This window comes from Poecilia latipinna, unplaced genomic scaffold (genome assembly GCF_001443285.1).
Source record: "Poecilia latipinna isolate Pla-1442-1.1 unplaced genomic scaffold, P_latipinna-1.0 Scaffold109, whole genome shotgun sequence".
Classification (NCBI taxonomy): domain Eukaryota; kingdom Metazoa; phylum Chordata; class Actinopteri; order Cyprinodontiformes; family Poeciliidae; genus Poecilia; species Poecilia latipinna.
Genome location: NW_015112725.1, coordinates 31,120 through 50,373, shown reverse-complemented (window position 1 = coordinate 50,373; position 19,254 = coordinate 31,120).

The following is a 19,254-nucleotide window of genomic DNA, read 5'->3' as shown; positions in this document are numbered from 1 at the left end:
TTACTGACCTTGCACAATATTGAAACTCAAAAGCAGGCTATTCTGGTGTAAATAGGTGTCCATTAAAAAAAAGTCTTTCATTCTAAGAGAAAAAAAAAACTTTAAAAGCTGGTTTATGCTAATGTCAAGCTTAATTGGCATTAGAAAAATTGCTCTGGCAGACAGAGGGGCTCCAAGATTAGCCAGAAGAGAAAGAACAAGATAAAGCCTTCAAAAGGCCTATTTCAGAGGAATTATAGCATCCTTTGAACATCATCCAAGTTTTAAATACATTAAAAGCCTGTTGGCAAACATGTAAATTGAGCAGTACCAAAGAATTCATGGTGAATCAAACCGAGGGGTGCAAGGATAAAATGCCGGGGAAATGTGTCCCAGAGAGAGACCAGGAGGAACCCTGCCATGTCCCACAAGCCTCTCTGTTTGTCCTTTCTTCTCCATGTCCATTCTGCTGCAGGCCAAGTGGCTTAACTTGGATGAAAAGAACAACAGCCTGAAGCTCCCTTGGCAGCAAACTCTCACGCTGTCCAACGTGCCAGTGGTGAAGTATTGTGCACAGCACATACAAAAGCCCGTTTCGTGGCACTGTGCACAGAGGACCCCATAGGTCCTTTATTCCATGAACTTCCTGGCATCTCTTGCTCACGATATGTGTAGGTGCAGGAATGTTTGGTCCTCACTGTCCGGTTCATCAGTCTTAGCTAATTATTGGTCACACTGTCATGCAAAAGTATTAAGACCCAATTTTCATATTTCACACATTTTACAACCAGAAATTTCAATATGTTATACTGGGACCAGAACTGGGTAACAACTAGCCTGGCTATTGCCTTCCTGTTGAATTCCTCTTGGAAAAAATTCTCACTTCCAGTACAGTCTGGGCTTTCTCCTTTTGACTAGAATCGTCTCTGGTTGATTTTTGACTGGGCCAATCAGCGAACAGAAGGAGAAGTTATGAACGATGATATCAATTTTCTGCGTTTGAAAGCAAATGGTTTAGAATAAGAGGCTGGTTTTTAAAAGGCTACATAAAAGACAGATGCATTTACCTGAGAAACTTATTGGGAAAAAATAATTTTGACTAATTTTACCACACTGTACTCTTTATTTTTACTTCAGTTATTTCATTATGAAGTATTGTTATTCTTACGTCAGAAAAATTTCTGAATGCTTTGCTCACTGAGTGACTTCTTCACTGAACGACAAGCAACAACAAGCTTGTTTTAACCAAAAATTCAGACACATGCCTGCAGTTTTTGTTTAAGTTTCAGAAGCTTTATAATGAAAGAAACTGATTTGGATTTTTTTTTTCTTTTGTCTAATTTTGTTAATTTGTAATTATGTTATTTATATTACATATTTTCACTTTAGTCCTTAAAATGCACAATTTTCACATAACTTTATATTTTGGTTCATCTGATGTTATTTTTAAATATTAAATGATTAATGTTTTGATCAGTTACTCTGTACTTTAGTAGCATTCTTACTAAATACTCTCTTACTTGAATAATTTCTTGGCTACTTTTTGCCAAGAAAGTAGCCACAATATGTTCAAATAGTGCAACTCTTCCTTGAGTACATTTTTTGGGGTACTGTACTCACTCTACTTAACTGTGAAGTGGACGTAAAAAAAAAAAAAATCTAAGTTTTTAACACTGTTCCTTTTTTTTTTTCCAAATAAAGAATCGGCCTTTCCTTAATGTTCAAACAAGGTGGTGGCAACGTCATGATGTGGGTACAACTTTCCTCAGTAGATACAGGAAAACTAAGTATATTGAAGACAACTGGGTTGATGCTACCAAGAACTTGACACTTGAATATTCATCAGCAATCATATATAATGTTTCAATTAAAATTCTCCAAAAGTAGAGATTGAATCCATATTTCGACTAACCCTCGAAGTCTGGAATCTCAAACTCTATCAAACAAATGAAAAAAAATCTTTAAATCAACTCATCAAAAATGTTGTATCACTTTTTTATTCAAACTGTCCCACTGTTGCCTCTTGTCAGTGCATACTTCCACTTGTTGTAATCAAAATAAATTTTCTTTAACCTTTTTAATCAGAGAAAGCTTGGATGTCCACACTTAAGCTCTGACCGCGCTTGAACAACATGGTCAAGTCGTCACATCTCCAAGAGGATTTACATCTTAAGACGAACAGTGACATGAAAACTCTGACTCACCAAGAGGGCGAAGCACTTCATTTAAAGTTAAGAAGATTTAGATCAAAAGGTTGGAGACGAAAAAAGGACAACCCGCTGAGAAAAAAAGAAAAAAAACCCATGGCCCTCATCGTGCTAAGCTGTACAAGTTCACAGAAATGGCAGGACACAGTCCTTTCGTGCGCAGCCTCAAAGAGATGAAAGAGAAGATTGTCCACTCGCTTTGATACAGACTTGGCCAAATAAAGTGTAAGAATGCTTGGAAAAGTTTGTGTTCTGACAAATGAAGTTTTTCAGCACTTCCAACCTTTCTTCTCCTGAGTACAACGACCATTCTGATTTAGGTTACTGTAGTTTGTATTGAGCTTAATCCAAGGTTTTTCAGACTTAGGAGATTGTTTCAATTGAACAAATTGCTGGTGAATTCTCTGAAAACTAAATGAAGATGGACAAGTTGGTAACAAATTTTTAAAAAATCTGGTTGTATCTAAAAATTGAGACACATGTCTAAATGGATCCAAGATGTGCTCTCCAGTTAAATATCCAATAAATTCCAAATCAAAGATGAACTGTGATGTTGCATTAAAAACGTAAGGAGACCAGCAGAAGCAATCCCAAATATACTTGTGGACTCTGGAGAGAAGATGTCTAAAAGGCCAACACGTGTCTGGCCGAAAGTTTGTGGAAAGTTTGAGCTCAGTCTGGTTTGATGATGGCTCTGAAGAGAATTGTGCATTTCTAAAATTCCAAAGCTTTAGATCAGTTTGACAAGAGAATCTGTTTGAAATAAATCTCTCAAATAACTTTCCACGAGAAAGCCTCAAAAAAACCAAAAGCATTTGATTTCAAGCTTTCCCTCTGATGTGCGCCTCAAAGTGATTTAGTGTGGAAGACTCTCTGAATTAACTTCAGAGAAATTCTCAAGTAAACAATAATAGGAAACAATATTTAATCACATGCATTTGCTTGTATTCATGCCTGCACATCAGAGGAACTGCTCTCTCTGTAGTGGTGGGTGACGCGAGCTTCAAATGTGGATTACTTTAATTGACACAGCGCTTCATCTTCAAACTGTCATTGACAATCCACAATTCATGAGGATAATAATTACACAAATAACACATATGAAAGCCCATGCGAGCCTGCAGAGGGTCTGAAACAGCATTATCAGAGAGTACACAACTCGCTGTGATCAGAGTCCCTCTCGGCTTGGACCGTTTCATGGAGATATGAAGAAAAAGATTGCAGCACAATGGTTTTAGGCAGCCTGCAGCTCTCCGCTGCGCATTTCTCCAAACATATTTCAGTGCTTTAATTAAGCAGAAAATCAGTCGTACGACTTCAGCTGCGGAAAAAGGTGATATTTCAATCTTGCTGCCGCTGTCAAGGGACTTCAGTACCACCATCAAGCCACTGAGAGAGCTCCCGTTGTCACTTTACTGCTCGCATCCCACGTGTGTTTTTATCTTTGCTGCAAAATAAAAACAGAACATTCAAAAAGTGAGAGAAGCCAGGTGAGATGAGATGAAAATGTTGATTTATATGCACGTGTGTGTGCGTGTGTGTGTGTGTGAGAGAGAGAGAGAGCAAGAGAGAAAGCAAGAGAGAGAGAGAGAGGGAACACTCTTCACCCCACTTTCTGCCAAAAAAGGATGTGCTGAAAATGTGGGAGTATTTTACAGATGTATGTAAGGATTGGGTGTGTCCTGTGGAGTTTAACAGCAGAAAACATCCCTCAACTCTTTGGATCAAAACCAAACAAATTATTGCTTTACTTATAGCACCATAAGCAGACAGAAGGCAACCAAAAAAGGAAAAAAAGAAACAAGTGTTCTCTGGATGACAATGGTCAAGATTGCAAGCCAACTAAATACACTTTACTCTGACATGAGGGTTTTTAAAAAGAAAAGCTCAATCTTTCTGACATGTTTGTGTTTTTAGAGCTAAAGCTCAGAGGAACAAGCAGCACTTTGGCCTAAAGGTTCAAAGTGACATGGGAAAGAAATGAGGCAACTCGGCATCACAAATCTACTGGAAACAACAATATAAAAATGTTTTAGTTAATAACAGCCGTCATTAACTTAACTAGCAATAGCTATTAGCTATCGCACAAACAGTAAGCAGTGATTAAGCTTAAACTTGAAAGGTCGCCACAAACATCCATGCAGCTATTGAGAATTTAAAATCTGATTTCCAAGAAAATGAAACGTAGAAGTGACACAAAACATGTCACATCTGCTGAAACATAATTTGAAAATAGAGTTTTAAAGATAGCTGAAACAGAAGTTAATGTGTAGCTGGAAAACACTCATTGAGTTGTGAAATTAATTCATCTCACCTGCAACAATCAGTACCATTGATGGTATCTAAGGTTTTCCCGCTGGTACGCATGCACTTACCACAGTGGCTCCCACTCTGTATGAATCTGTGCAGGGCCGCCAAGGCCACATAAAGAGAACAGTAACTTGTTTTGCATTTTCTATATTCTTGTTTGAAATCCACAAAAACAGCCATACAAAACAGGATAAAAGCACGTTTAAGCCCTTTTGAAATATGCTAATTAGTGACTGTTGTGTGTTTATACTTTTGTCCTAATGCAAACTGTCCCCCTTTCAATAGTTTCTGGCATATTGCCCTCTCTGGGTAAAACGCCGACATTTTAATGACTGTTTTTGCTATAGCTGTGCAGGTTGCTGACAGATTTGCAAATGGATTTCCTCTGCACAGCCATGTTGGTATTCCACGGCGGAGTTGTGCCAAAGCCTGAGGCTATAAACAACACCCCACTAAGTGATCTACAACAAATAATGTTCACTGGAGGTCACTGTTGACGGGCTTTCCTCCTTTGCATGAGTAACGTGATTTAAGGCATAGCAGGTGCCTGAGAGTGTAAAGAGCTGCTGCGCAAAAGCGCCGCTGCACAAAGAGCGCTGCTGTCCGGCCTTTGTATACGGGATATCCACAGATGTGGAGCCAGACCAGATGGCGTGTATATCTCAGACAGAGGGAAAAGCTGGAGACAGAGGGATAAAGACAAACGGGGTCTGAGGGGTACAGGGACAACAGCCAGACACAGGCCTGCATTAAGACATGTGAGCGTGGTTACATGCGTCTGACATTTTGCTGGCCCCTGACTCGCCATTGGCTCAGTCTGCATAGCTACAAACATGCCTGCAGGCCACAGAGGACAATGCCTGCCTTTTCCTGAGGCCATCATCAAACGCAGCAATGGGAACCAGCCACACGATAGGACACCCGTCACTGGTGGGAAAACAGAAATACTGTGTGTGGCTACAGCTCCGTGGCACGCCTTATCCTGAACTCCAGCCTTTAAACAAGCTGGCCTTGTTCCGTGTTATCAACACGACATCTTCTGTAGCCACTGTCACTTCTCAAGAGTAGCAGAGATTAGATTCTCTGTAGGAAAAAAGGAAAGTTGAGTGAGAAGAAATAAATGTGTTTTATCATAAAACTCTTCCCTTTGTGCTCTTTGTGTCTTTTCCATCTGAGCGCACAACAATGAGACAAAGAGAATATAAGATGAAAGAATTAGAAAGATTTAAATAACTTTGTCAGCTTGTGAAATAGAGAGGGGAAGTTACAGTGAGAGACAGAGCAACCGGGAATGAGTGTTACCCATTAAAGGTTCAGCACAGCCCCTGGGAGAGGCGCACAGAAACTATTACTCAGCTGTAGTTTCAAAGCCAGCACAGAGGGCTTTAATCTGTAAAGATGATTAGATGACCTGCTTTGCCCCTGCAAGTGTTAATAGGTCAACATTTATTTATGAATCTTTGGAAATAAAAGGGTTGAAAATCATCTCATTAGATGAGATTTAAGTTTACGTAACAAAAAGCCTTTTAGGATTGTGATTTGTGAGCTCTCTTTGGTTTTATTTGGCTTAGTTTTTATCACTGAGCTGCAAACTTTACTGGTGTCAGTGTGTACTTTAAGCTTTAGGGAATTAGAATTCATACATATAATATAACGGTATTAAATGGCAATGGGACAGCGATGTAGTGATGATTAATATGAGAATCTTTTAGGACAGTTGATTTCAAACAACCAGACCATTAAATATCAACGTTCAGGGAAAAAACAACTAAATCTTGTGATTAACCACCAAACAATTTACACTGCACTAAAGAAAAAAATGTTATAAATTGTTGTAATCTAGTCAACAGCTGTCAAAGGAAAATTTTGTTGACTTTATCCATCGTACAATGAAATAAATACTATATTAAGTGTAAAACTCTCATAACAAATCCAAAATGTAAAGGGGTTGAATATTGATGAGCCTTTAGTTTGGACTTTTTTTTTGCAAAAGCATTAAAACCTGGTTTATTGAACCAGATATTTGATCATGTCTGATTTAATAAATACAATATGGAGATTGATCAAAACTGAACTGGATAATTTTACATGGGACAGAGATTCTTTGAAACACCATTTGAGATTTATTTTCCAACTTCTCTTTAGTTTTTATTTTGGAATTGAAACCAACCTGGAATTAGACAAGCATAAAACATACAACACCTTTTGTTTATTCAAAAGTAATACGCTCCTAATATTACGGAATGAATCGTTGACTTGCTGCGCTGTTCATAAGAAGACTACTTTTGTTCAGTCTAGTTAAAGGATTTGGTGACGCTGAACGAGGACAGACGCTCAGATCCGTGGGCGAACGACTGACGAGACTCAATTCTGGTTTTGCATTTACGTAAATCGTGCAATTCAGCGTTAGTGACAGCGTTGGCTAAATAAAGAAATAAGCAGATGAGAGCTCAAAGACAGCGACAAACAGCTTAGGCAGACATACTGAAGGATGGGAGAAAAACAAGGCCACGCTCCCGCAGTGTTTAATAGTGCTGTTAATGTGACTGGCCATCGCTCCCTTGACTTTAAACTGAGTTCTATTGAAAGGAAGATCCATTAAACATGGAATTTCAGTCCAATTTGTCTTCAAAAGGGGTAAAACAGCTCATTATGTGGGCTCTGCTCTTTCTTGACTATTAGAAGGAGACGTTAGTCATGCCTGCTTATCTCACAACCTTATGAGCACAGGATTAAAAGATCAAAGGCTGACTTAGGTTCAGTTTTATAGAAAATGTAAGCTCCTCTTTCAGATGTGCCTTGGACTGTGCCTTTTATCCCTTCTCAATGCTGAGATCAAAATACTGAAAATTCATATTCATTTCAACCACTGTCCTATGCAGAAATTTGTGTCCACACCTCTTACACCCAGGGATGTAAGTGAGCACTGATCTATTTCATACTGGGCTCTCTAAGACCTTCAAGTCAGTTCTTTGTTGATTACACGGGCTTCAAGACTGACAGAAATAAAAACAGGGCAAAATTTCAAGAGAACTTTGAAGTTGCCTAAGCCGAGAACAGAGAGAAGCGGCTCGTCATGGCTGGACAGCAGCTTCTGGCTTAATGAAAATATTCTGTAACCACTCCATTACTCAACTGAAGGTTTAATGTTAGAGAGTGATGCAAATACAATGGATGAAAACAAGCGAAGTTGGAAACTTTCTGCTCCCAGTAGCTGTGGACCAGGATAACGAGGATGTGCATTTCTGGCACAAACTTCAGAGGGTGGAAAACAGCTTTGCTGTCTGATCGCCTCACACTCATTATTCCCAGAGGAGAGCAGACCCAACAACAAAAGAGGATCTGACTTGCAGCAGACAGTTCACTGAAAACAACGGCCAATGCAAACAGTTGTTTTTCCTTTTTTTTTTTTTTTTTACTGTTTTAAACTGACACCACTCTTAAAGTAAGTGAAAATTCAACACATTTTCTGATTTCTATTGCAGGGTGTTAGTGTTTACCGACACCATTTGTGAATATTTTCTCTGTGGGCTTTAAACAAGACACAGTACTGAGGCAGTGGCTTAAACTCATGACACTTTATTAATGTGAACAAATTAATGTTCTCTGACACGCAAACAACATTCTGCCTGAGGTTTCCATCCCCATGGTTGTCTTCATGGTTTTGTGGATGAATTTTATTTGTCAGCTGAAAGCAGCTGATTCTCTTACAAAAATAGAAAAACCACACAGGAACCTTGCAGCAGTGTAAAGCTGTCTGTAACAGGGTGTCTGTGTGCCCAATTCGCTCATAGAAAGTGAGTTATGTCTTTTAATTACATGTGAAAATACTAATTAATGGCATAGGAAATCATCAATAAAAATAAAGTTACTGATTTGTTCTTATTTTTGTCTTTTTGCCAACCATCACAGTTGCTTTTAGTCTATTTTCAGGTTCAGTTCTTTTTTTTTTTTTACTGCAAACTTTCAAATTTGAAAAAGGCTGCATGTGTAAAACTTCTTCTTTATATATATTCTGGATGCACCAATCAGAAAATTTGAGTCAATATCAATTTTAGACAATATTTCTACTATGGCTGATACTATATTATTCCCGTAATCTGTTGACAATGTGGCAACAGATTACTATACCACTGTTAATGGTCATATACTGGGCATTTTTTCACTGATCTCCTTGCCCTGCTGCTGCAGATTATAATTGCAACATTTGTTTTTAGTGCTTTGGTACAAACAGTTTTTATTAATATTATTTATTTTTTTTTTTTACTGAACATTTTGGCCTCTTTCAGCTTATTATGACTTGGCATATTGTAACTTTCCCGCTTCAGTTCATTATTTTCATAATGCTCATAATCATTTGATCAGAGTGAGTGGCTTTGTCATTTTAACAATCTGCAGACTAATAATGTGCAGGCATTTTTTTCCCTTATTAATGTAGCTTGCATAAGCATTGATCTCTCTTGATATCAAACATCAGTGTATTATATTTGAACACGCATTTAACAAATGAATGCCAAAAAATTAGCATTCACTATAGCTTTAAAATAAAGCTATAGTTTATATCAAATTATGGCCCAGTCAAAGTCTTTCAAATGCTCTTCACACTTTTTACAGTTTTATTTGGAAAACATTTTAATAGTTATGTATCCTTATACGTCAATGTGACATTAATGCACTAGTTTTTGTTTTTTGTTTTTTTCACATAAAAATTACACAAGGTGACAAAAAGTGAAAAGGTTCTTAGGGTATAAATTCTTGTGTAAGGTAATGTATACACCGACACTTATTAATTTGGTATAACTGACATGAATTATTTTCTTCACCACTTTAGTTTGGAGTTATGAGGATATTTTATGATGTATTTTGGAAAACGAAACATCTTTACTTTAAAGGTTCACAGGGCTGCAACCAGAATTTGACTTTCATCATTGATGATTTAGATAACTGAAGAATTATGTGCTTTTACAGCAAATTATGGCTATTATAAAACTTTTTCATGTTCTAAGATCAAAAATAAAACCTGTTACATCTCCAGCCAGCAGATACTTTCTGTAACAGTGAAATTGCTCTGGTTTGGGCTTAATTTCTTTCCATTGGTAAATGGCCAACAACAGTTTGAAGCTTCATGCATTTATAGCTATCCTTCTGCTCTCTTTGTCATTATGTGGGAGCACAGCGATTTTTCCTCTTCTATTACCTCACTGATCTATTTGAATCCATCAAGATAAGAGGCAGGTCAAAACATATTAGCAAATAGCTTCATCCCTTCAGTGCCTCACATATGTTTTCTGTGTGGATCTCATGGCAACAGAAGTCTGTATAAGAAAAACGGGTCATGGAGATAGTATCGCATTCAACATTAATTTTCTGACTTCTCTTCCACGGATTCTACTATAAAGTTCTGTCCATCCAGTTTCTGTCTGATCTTTGACTGGATCTAATTGAGCAGAAAATAAATCAGGAGCACACTGGGTTCAGTAGAGTAGAGTAGGCAAGCCTGTTTTGCAGGTCTAGTTGTGCATCAGTGGGGGAAAACAGGAGAGACAGGCCTAGCTGGAGATCATTACAGTTTGTTAGTGTCCCTACCGCCTGGGGCCTAAAGAGGGGAATCTTCATGTGGGGAATCTATCCTCTGATCCCACTGAATGGTGGAGCTGCATGTGCTGAGAACACAGGGTTACAGGGCCATAGAGGCTCACGGTGCCAGGAGACGCTGCCACTTATAGTACGACCAAAATATGGAGACATCTCCGCAGATCTGCAGGTTTAACTTTCATCTGTCTCATCCCCAAGGCCATTAGGCAGTTTAGCTGGGAAACGGCTGCTGAAATATACATCTGTCTTGTCAGCACATACCAGCTCTCCTCTGTCTGAGTGCCGCCGAGAGTCAATTCAATATTTAAATCATCAGTCTGAGTAAGCGTTTGATGTCAGTGCCTAACGAGCTCTGTCTCTAACACTGACAGGCCTGTGGACGGAGCGGCTGTTTACTGTCAGCGATGGAAAACGCTGCCTTCCGCTCTTTCGTCACACGTCGATAAGATCCAATGAGACTACTTTGTTTGAATAAGTGCATAAAGGCCTCGAAGCTGCAAGTCGACATCATTCTTCAGCAATTCTGATGACACTTTTGCCAATGCTGGATTTCTGTCAGAATCAAAGGCTAAGTGTCGCATATGTGAGTTGATGCAAATCCGCAGGAGGCTCTCAGATTATATCACACTGCAGATATTCAGTGTGTTTAAGCAGAGAGGACTGGCGGTGAAACACAGTTCAGCTTTAAGTGCACACATGCAGTTTCACAGTGCGCACAGTATGTTGTAGATAACAGTAGAGGGAAGCTAACATCTGAGATTTCTGTCAGTCCTGTCAGCTTGCAAATGTCTCAGATTTGACCTTTTCACACAGCAGAACTGCTTTTCACCAAATCACTTCAAAATGTTACCAACAACATCCTGTCCTTCGGGTGCTGTCCAACAATGTTTAAAATATCAGTGTAAAATAATTTATTAATTTATTTTTTGTACCTTTACAATTGTTGCCCCTAGAAATATGCCTAAGAATATGTTTTGTTTAGCCAAAAATTCTGCATTATTTCTAATTTTTTGAACTCAGGCTCAGGTACAATCCCAAATTGAAAGACATTGGAAAATCTGTGGCTCCCTACAGCTATTTAATAAAGATAAATAATCAAAACTGGTAAGATCCAAAAGGCAGGTCAGCAGTCTTAAAAAGGGGTTGACTGCTTTATTACTGATTAAGATAGTTTTATTTATTATGGAAATTATGCAATTTCAATTGTAAATGTATATAAAAACCGAGGCTTTATTTTAAATTGATGCTTCTTTCACGATTTGATGGTCTTTTTAGAGAAAATGTTCTCTTTTCCTATGAAAAACAAACCTTGGATGAGAACTGGAGTAAACTTTGGGAAAGTTGCCGGTCCAACAGATTCTGAAAGTGATTTATTGACATGTTACGGCCTTGCATGTTTTCATTTCTTTTCCTTTTCTGTATGTCTGCAGCTTTCTAATGAAACTGACTCCACTGGGACCTGGATGCAGCCCTCATCCTCCTGTGCCACTCCCTGAGGCCTACAGCAGAGCTGATTGGCTCACCAATTGTCAGCTCCACCAATCTGTGATGAGGCCTCCCTTTTTAAACCTGGGAGAAGGTGTGGCTGATTTTTTGTTGAGACAGCTAGCCACTTTGATGGGTGTTTGTTGACTGCTGTATGCAGCATTGTCTTTCTGTGAGCTTGTGTAAATCCTTGTTAACTTTGACAATCCTTGTGGGGTTTTTGTATGTAAGCTTATAGTAGCTTACTAGAGTTTTGTTGTTTTTTTGTTTAACCTTAGGTTTTTGGTCCAGTTTTGCTTGGTTAAGTTCTTTGGCTTACAACTCTGATTGTTTTGTGGATTTTGTTTTATTTAGTACTTCTTTTTTTTGGTAAGCTCCTATCTTTTGATTATTGTTGATTTTTACCTTCTCATTTTGTTAAACCCAAATAATAAACCAAAACTGTTAAACCTTTAACATCTAGGTTTCTTTAATGTTACTGCTCCTTCCCCCCTGGCTGAGCTGGGTCATAACATGAAGTTTAGTTTAATGTAGCATATCAACAATACACATATAAATAAATATTATTGTGCTTCATATATAATCAACCTGTTGTTAACTGAGAAACAGCTTTTCTACACATATAAACCCGTTTCTTATAGTACAGTGTTCTTGCTTTCAGAACAACTTCTGCTCCTCTGCCACCTGAACATTTAACATGCTTCCTGCAAAAACCTTTGACCTGACCTGAAGTAAACCTTGAGAAAATGTCACTGCCATGTCAAATGCGTTAACAGAGGGTTCTTATCTACAAGTGCATACCCTTTTTATAAGCTGCAACCTTCATTTGACTTTTATCAAGACAGCTGCTGTCTAAGGTATCATGCCTCATGTGGTGATCTTCTTAATCTTAGCTGCTGTACAGTCTGAGTGCAGAAATGTTCTCTTAAAGTTCCCAGCTGCCACCTGCGGTGTGGGCGCTACATATACATTTCTAGATGGGTCTTCAGTCATAACACCAGAAACAAAGAGACCAAAGCTGGAATATTTGATGCAGACTTTCAAAATTCCCCTGAGGATGAACTCCTTCCTCTCCCTGGGATGTGATCTGATTTTCGTGGTTTTATTTTTTTAAGACAGTTCTTTGATTTGTTATTCTATGGAAACAGATTTACTTACAAACTGAAATAGAGACAGGGTTGTGTTTACCACTCTTTTGCATCATCTTTTCTCTTTAAAGCACTCTATAAGTATTGTGGGTGAGACAAAGACTCGCGTAGCTTTTTTAGACAGAGCTCTTTGATTCAAAGCTCCAACGTTTTCCAGTTGATTGAAGATGCGGAGAAGGTTCACTTGGGTATTGACTCTTTTCAACAGTCATCTTTTTATCTTTAACCATTAAAATTAGAGATAAAAATCATTTGCCACAAATACTTTATTCAGTCAAGTAACTCTGCCAGATTTAGAGTAAAAATGCATTTTCATCTGCCTGTCCATGGCAGTTATAAAGCATTAAAGTTAAGGCATTGAAGCCCAGTCCAGCAAATTACTGTTGGAAATTTTACCATTTATTAGATGCTTTTAAGAAAATATAGAATTAAAAAAAAACTCACTGGTTTTCCAATTGTACCTTGTATTTTTTATTTATTAATGTTTTTAATAATGTGTAAATATATCCAACAGTATTTAACTGATACAACTGTACAACTGGAGTTTTTCAGGAAAGTATTGCCCTTCTTTCTTGAACTTCTCCACAGATTTTAACCATGTTTTTAAATCAGGTTGTTAATCTCATATTAAAACTCAGCACAAGGTGAGGTGGCAGTGATAACCTCTGGACTGAAATCTGTAATTCTACATCCTGCAAAAAGCTTGCTCAGAGTTTTATGATGAAAACATGAGTTGCATATCAAGTCAGAAACCTTGACTTGCTTGATTCATCTTCATGATGGATCTGATTGCACTTCAATGCCAGTAGCAGATGCTCTCTACTTGCTCATATTAGTTTGTATCAGTCATGTACAATGATGGTTCGCTAGTTTAGAAACAGTGCTAATCCTAAATTCAAACATGCTAACAGGGTTTTCAAACGTGAACGTCAGCCAATGAAGATCTCCTCTTACAGGTGGTTATTTCTAAGGAAAAGCCACATACTTTTATAAAAAAGAAACAATGAATGTCTAAATAATGAACAATCTAAAATTGTTGCAATAGAAGAAACCGTCTGGAAACATAAACCATGTTTGTGCAGGCTGAAGACTGCGGTTATGAAACCGTGTGTTTGCTGATGAGACCCAGAGGCCTGGTCTTAAACCCCTCAGAAAAACAAAGAAATGTGGACTTTAGGAGGTACAGACAGACCTAGCAGTGCCCACCTGTTCATCAAGAGGAAGCCCGGCAAAGAGAGAACAAAACATTTCCGTCATAAACTAGCAAAGATAAGCCGCCTCCGAGCTCCTTCGGCCATTCATAAATCCCAAGTGGAAGCAGTAAAGAGTTTGGCATGAGAGTCTGCACCACACATAAAATCTTCCTATCCTGTTAGAGGAAATTTTTACCATTCAAATGGGAAATCGCACATTCCTACAGTTTGACTCAACATTAACCATAACCTTCTATTTCTGCATTTTATTACACCCGTTAACTATTTATTTATCTTTTCTGTTCATGTACAAAACTGTTTTTATATTACATAGCTATAACGTTCATTCAAGCTTTATTTTTGTTTGTTTTTTTCTATTCTGGTGGTGACCTTTTTGAATGCCAGGATGCATTTTATTGCTTTGACAATAAACACTGAAGCCTTTCATTTGTTTTACCAGTGAATTATACCTAATCAGCAAATTAAAACAGAAAAAATTGAGGGGTTTTGAGAATAAAGTATCTTTGAAACAAATCACTAACCTGATACCCAGAATCCTCCCCTGCTTTGAACCCATAATTTGCATACCAACCTTTTAAGCATGCCCCTCATCCTGTGTGTGATTACTGCACCACTGCTTCCTTTTCAGGACCCAAAAAGAAGACGGAAATGGTCCCGAGAGAAGAGCATCGGCCTGCCCCCAAGCAGGATCTCTCCTTTTCTGTGGGCCTCCCCTGGATGAAGGAGAAGATTAAAACAAACGGGACTTTAATCAGTGGGCTCTGCTTCTCTCTGCTCAGCTGCTGACAGAAGGAGCCCTCTCCAGGAAGGCTGCCTCAAATCAAAGCTTCCTGCTCGCCACTTGCTGCTTCGCCGATCCGTATCACAACAACAAAACCAGCAGAAACAATTATTTATTCCTTTTGATGTGGGTTTTGAAGTTACCCCACCTCTTCCAGTATGCCACCCCCTCCCTTCTTCCTCCATCCCTCCTCTTCCTCGCCCAGCCCCTGCAGCTCTCTGTATCTTTTACTCCCAAAGAAACAGGGTCACAGCAGCTTTTATCTAAGGGAGGCTGCTTTGAAGAGGCAGAAGCTCCAAAAAAAAGCATTTTCCTCTTGTTTTACACTAAAAAACTGTGTCATTGTTGAAAAACTTCTGAATTTCTCCCAGCTTTGTGAGTCTAACTGGTTCTATATACAGGATGGATGGATGGATGGATGGATGGATGGATGGATGGATGGATGGATGGATGGATGGATGGATGGGCAGACAAACGGATGGATAAAATGGTGTAAATGTATAAACATAAAAAAATAAAAAGCTAGACTCCACATGTAATATATTTACAAAAACCTACATTTCACAACTTTATCTCATTTCATTTTAATTCAATTCAGTAATACTTTATATATTCCAAATTGTCATCCGACTATTTTCAAAAAGAGGAGCTCCAGTAGCGGTCAGTCTTGCAATACATCTGAAGAGGCCTCTGACTGAAGACTGTTGCTGCATGATAATCTAATAGCTGTCATTCAGGACTGTCATGACGTGCCAGCAGCCCAATGGGACAGAGTGTCACCATGTTCTTGATGACACCATCAGTTGTTGGCAAACACTGCTAATCCACCTCATTTGCTTCTGTCTCTGCACAGCATCCAAAACAGGAAGAAATATGTGTCCAAACTGACTACAAAGAAAAGTAACAGTAGCTACCCTAACATGGTTAAGCCATGAGTGGTGCAATTTTACAGAAAAAATTTTGTTTTTTTAATACTTTTAATGGTTTGTCAGTGGTTGTAACTGTGTGGTGTCATACTGGTAATTTTACTTTGGCACAGGTGACCCAGTAAAACAGGGATTGTGACACCTTCGTTCTACATCTAGCGTCAAATTACTTTGCTCACTTTCAAAGCATGCTGAGACGTTTCACACTTCTTTAGCCAGTCACTCACCTAAATTAAACACTTTGCCAATTATGTCACTTGAAAAATAAAATTTTCTCAAATATAACATGCAAAATTTCTTCCATTATCATATTTGACATTTAAAGACGCATCAATGCAAATTACATCGTAAAGATACTGGCGTTGCTGGTGGTGGTCCAGTTAATCCTTCAACATGTAACCTCTTCCTCTCGTGCCATGTGAGTACAGTCTTTGCATGCTTGTGTGTGTTATTTGAAGCATGGGTGTGGTGGTTGCAAAAGCTATGCAAAGGCTTTTTCTGAGGGCAATAAACAAGGTGACCGTAACTGATCTGAGGGGTGCTGCTGCGCCTGCTTCTGATCTGTGCTGGCCTTTTCTTAGATTCAAAGTGTGGCAGTTAAAAGCCATCAGTCAATAGCCCCCAAATGTCTGAGAGCTGCTTTTTAGTGTTCTTTCCACCACAACATCTGCTAGAACTGTTGCATAAGGTTGCCACCTCCCCCCCCCCTCCCCCCTTTGAATGGTTTGGCAGAGAAAGAGCTCATCAAACGGGCAGATGGTAATCGTGTTTTTATAATTTGCTGGAAGTTGTGATTCTCTAAAATCATTTATTTGAAAAAAAAATCATAAAAATTGAAAAAATGGTAAGTTATTACATGTAATAAATCTCCATGGTTAATTCTGACAGGTCAAGGATATATTTCGAAAAACATTTAAGAGAAATGTGTATGATTTAATTTTAGCTGTCAGCTTGGGCCAAGTTTTCATGGTTTGAGGGGCTAATTCTCACATTTTCATCAGTTTTTAATGAGCTGAAAGATCCCTGGTCTGTAGCTGAGTGAAAGTGGCCTAGAGCTCTGCACACACTGCACCTAGCTAGCAAGCATGCTAACTGAAACCTAGGTGCAATGTAGAGTGGGCAGTTGACCTGTGTGAAGAAACTTAAGTACCAAAAACCTTTGTAAGTCTGAGGGAAACTGGCAAACTCCTCATAAAGAGATAATCTGGGTTAAACATAAATATATTATTAAAAATAGAGACTTGCTATTATTTGCAACACTTTGAACCATTTACATAGGATGTCAGCTTCATATCATTTTTTAAAAATGTTATTCTCTCATCAAAATCATACCCAGAGTGCTGCTTTGATTCTTTCATGTATGTTTAAGGAATCATTGAATCTTTTTCTGCCATTCAGGGTACCTAAACACTTACTCATGCGAAGCTCTGTCTTGTTGCACCTCCTTGGAGCTTCAGTCTCCACCCGACAGAGCACGCCACCCATCATCTCCTATTCAGCTCCTCCAGACTAGCGGCAGCAGCAAACAGCAAACGCCTGGAGGAACTGCTGAGCTTCTCACACAAACTACTTCTCAGCCCAGTGCTCTTAAGAAAGTTGTAAAAGGCTTAACAACTTTAACAAAAAGGCAGTAGTTTCTTAAAGAGACACAGGCTAATTTCCATCCATCCATCCATTTTCTGAACACCCTTGTCCCTCAGTGGGGTCGGGAGGGGTGCTGGTGCCTATCTCCAGCTAACGACAGGCTAATTTCTAAGTGTAAAATTGCAAAGTCAAATTTCTTTTAAGCTACATTTTTGTATGCAGCATTTTTATAACAACTAAAGGCAACACAGTTACTTGATTAAGTAATAAAATCATGCTGGAAAATACATAATAGCTCCCATTTAACATATTTTAGATGTTATCAATTTTATCAAATTAAATAGCACAGTACACGCAAGTAAGAACAGACGAGAAGAGATGAGTTTCTTGATTTTAAAATGAGTTGATTAGATATATGAGGCAATACACAGCCAGCATTTTCTGCAAGCCTAATTATATAAAAGCCTTAAGGCTTGATGCACTGGAAAATCCTTGATAGAACATATTTCAATTAAAGCCTCACAGCCTTGAAGTAACTGCAACACTGAACCCACCAAATTATAACTGGGCTCGCAGTGTGGGTTTGCCGTGTAAATTAGGTCCCTGAATGGTGGTGCAGAGCTTGTTAAGCATTTCATTTTCTGTTTTACAAGTGTCTTTAATTTGCCTTTTTGTCTGCTCTTTTTTCATATTGGCCTTTAATTAAACTCCAGTCAATTACACAACTCCTGAATGACTTTTCAATCCCTGAGCTGGGTGTGGAGAACAGAACAGTCTGGCAGGGCTAAACGCGTAGCAGCAGCTGACACCAGACTTTTCCTCTGTTCCTCTCACATAAAACCAAACCTTTATAGACACATCTTTTATTTGCACTGGTGTTGCACAAGCGTTCAGTTGGGAGTTTAATTATTTTTTTCAGTCTTTTTTAATTGTTTCAGTCATCATTTGGTACTTTTTCTTCACAAACGTAACATATGAGGCTGCCAGTTACGGCACCTTTATGGCAGCTGAAGAACACAGTAACATAAACAAACAGCAACAATATCTGCTCTTTTATTAAGAGCAGATGTCTTCTGTTCAAAAGACTGACACCTGACTTTAGTTTTTTGCTCTGAGAGTGTATATTAAAACACTCAAACCCTAAAACTCATGGAGGGTATGCTTTCTTTTTACTATGACTGAACAGTGCAGTGTAACATTTATTTCTACACTTTGAACCTGCCCAAATTTTCATCAATTAAAAAAAATTATAATTATGACACATAAGGGAATTGTACATGGTTTTAAAGAAGAAGAAGAAAGATGACTTTTTACCATTGAACAACATTTCAGTTTTTCTTCTCCTTGATCAAGGTACAAGACTTCTGGTGCGTCTCTGGTTCAGTGTCGGAGTCACTTGACGCAAATAATGCAACATTTGACCGTATGCAGGATTCACAGTTTGCTCCTTACTTTACTCCAAATTCTTGAATGGTTTTCCTATACAATCCTGTTGCTGGTGCATCTTTTCCTTCCACTTAACTTTCCAGGAATATGTTAGAACTTTTTTACAATATTGCAATATTGAATTTTCTAGCAATTTCTGTAAAACTAAAAGACGTGAAAATGTTTCCCTCCATGAATAAATCTAAAAATATATGAGTATAACTTTCTGAAACTAGTGACAAACATTTTTCATGCCTTTCAAATTTTTTGAGCTGTGATTGCATCGGTCATGCACTCTATATGTCTGATATTTTTTTTGAAGAATGGTAGAAAAAAAACTCTTGTAAAAAGAAAATTCTAAAAACTTCCGTTTCCACTTCGTACGTGACCCAGCAAACATGCGGAAGTGCTCTGGTCAAATTTGATCAAAATTCCACTTTAGGCCTAAAGGGAAAACAAATGCGGTGGAAAACTAATGCGAAACATAAACCTGGACAAAGCTTCCCCACATTAAAAACTGTGGTGGCGGCATCATGCTGTGGAAATTCTGTTTTTTTTTTTTTTTTTGTTTTTTTGTTTTAAACTGACACACAGAAGCTG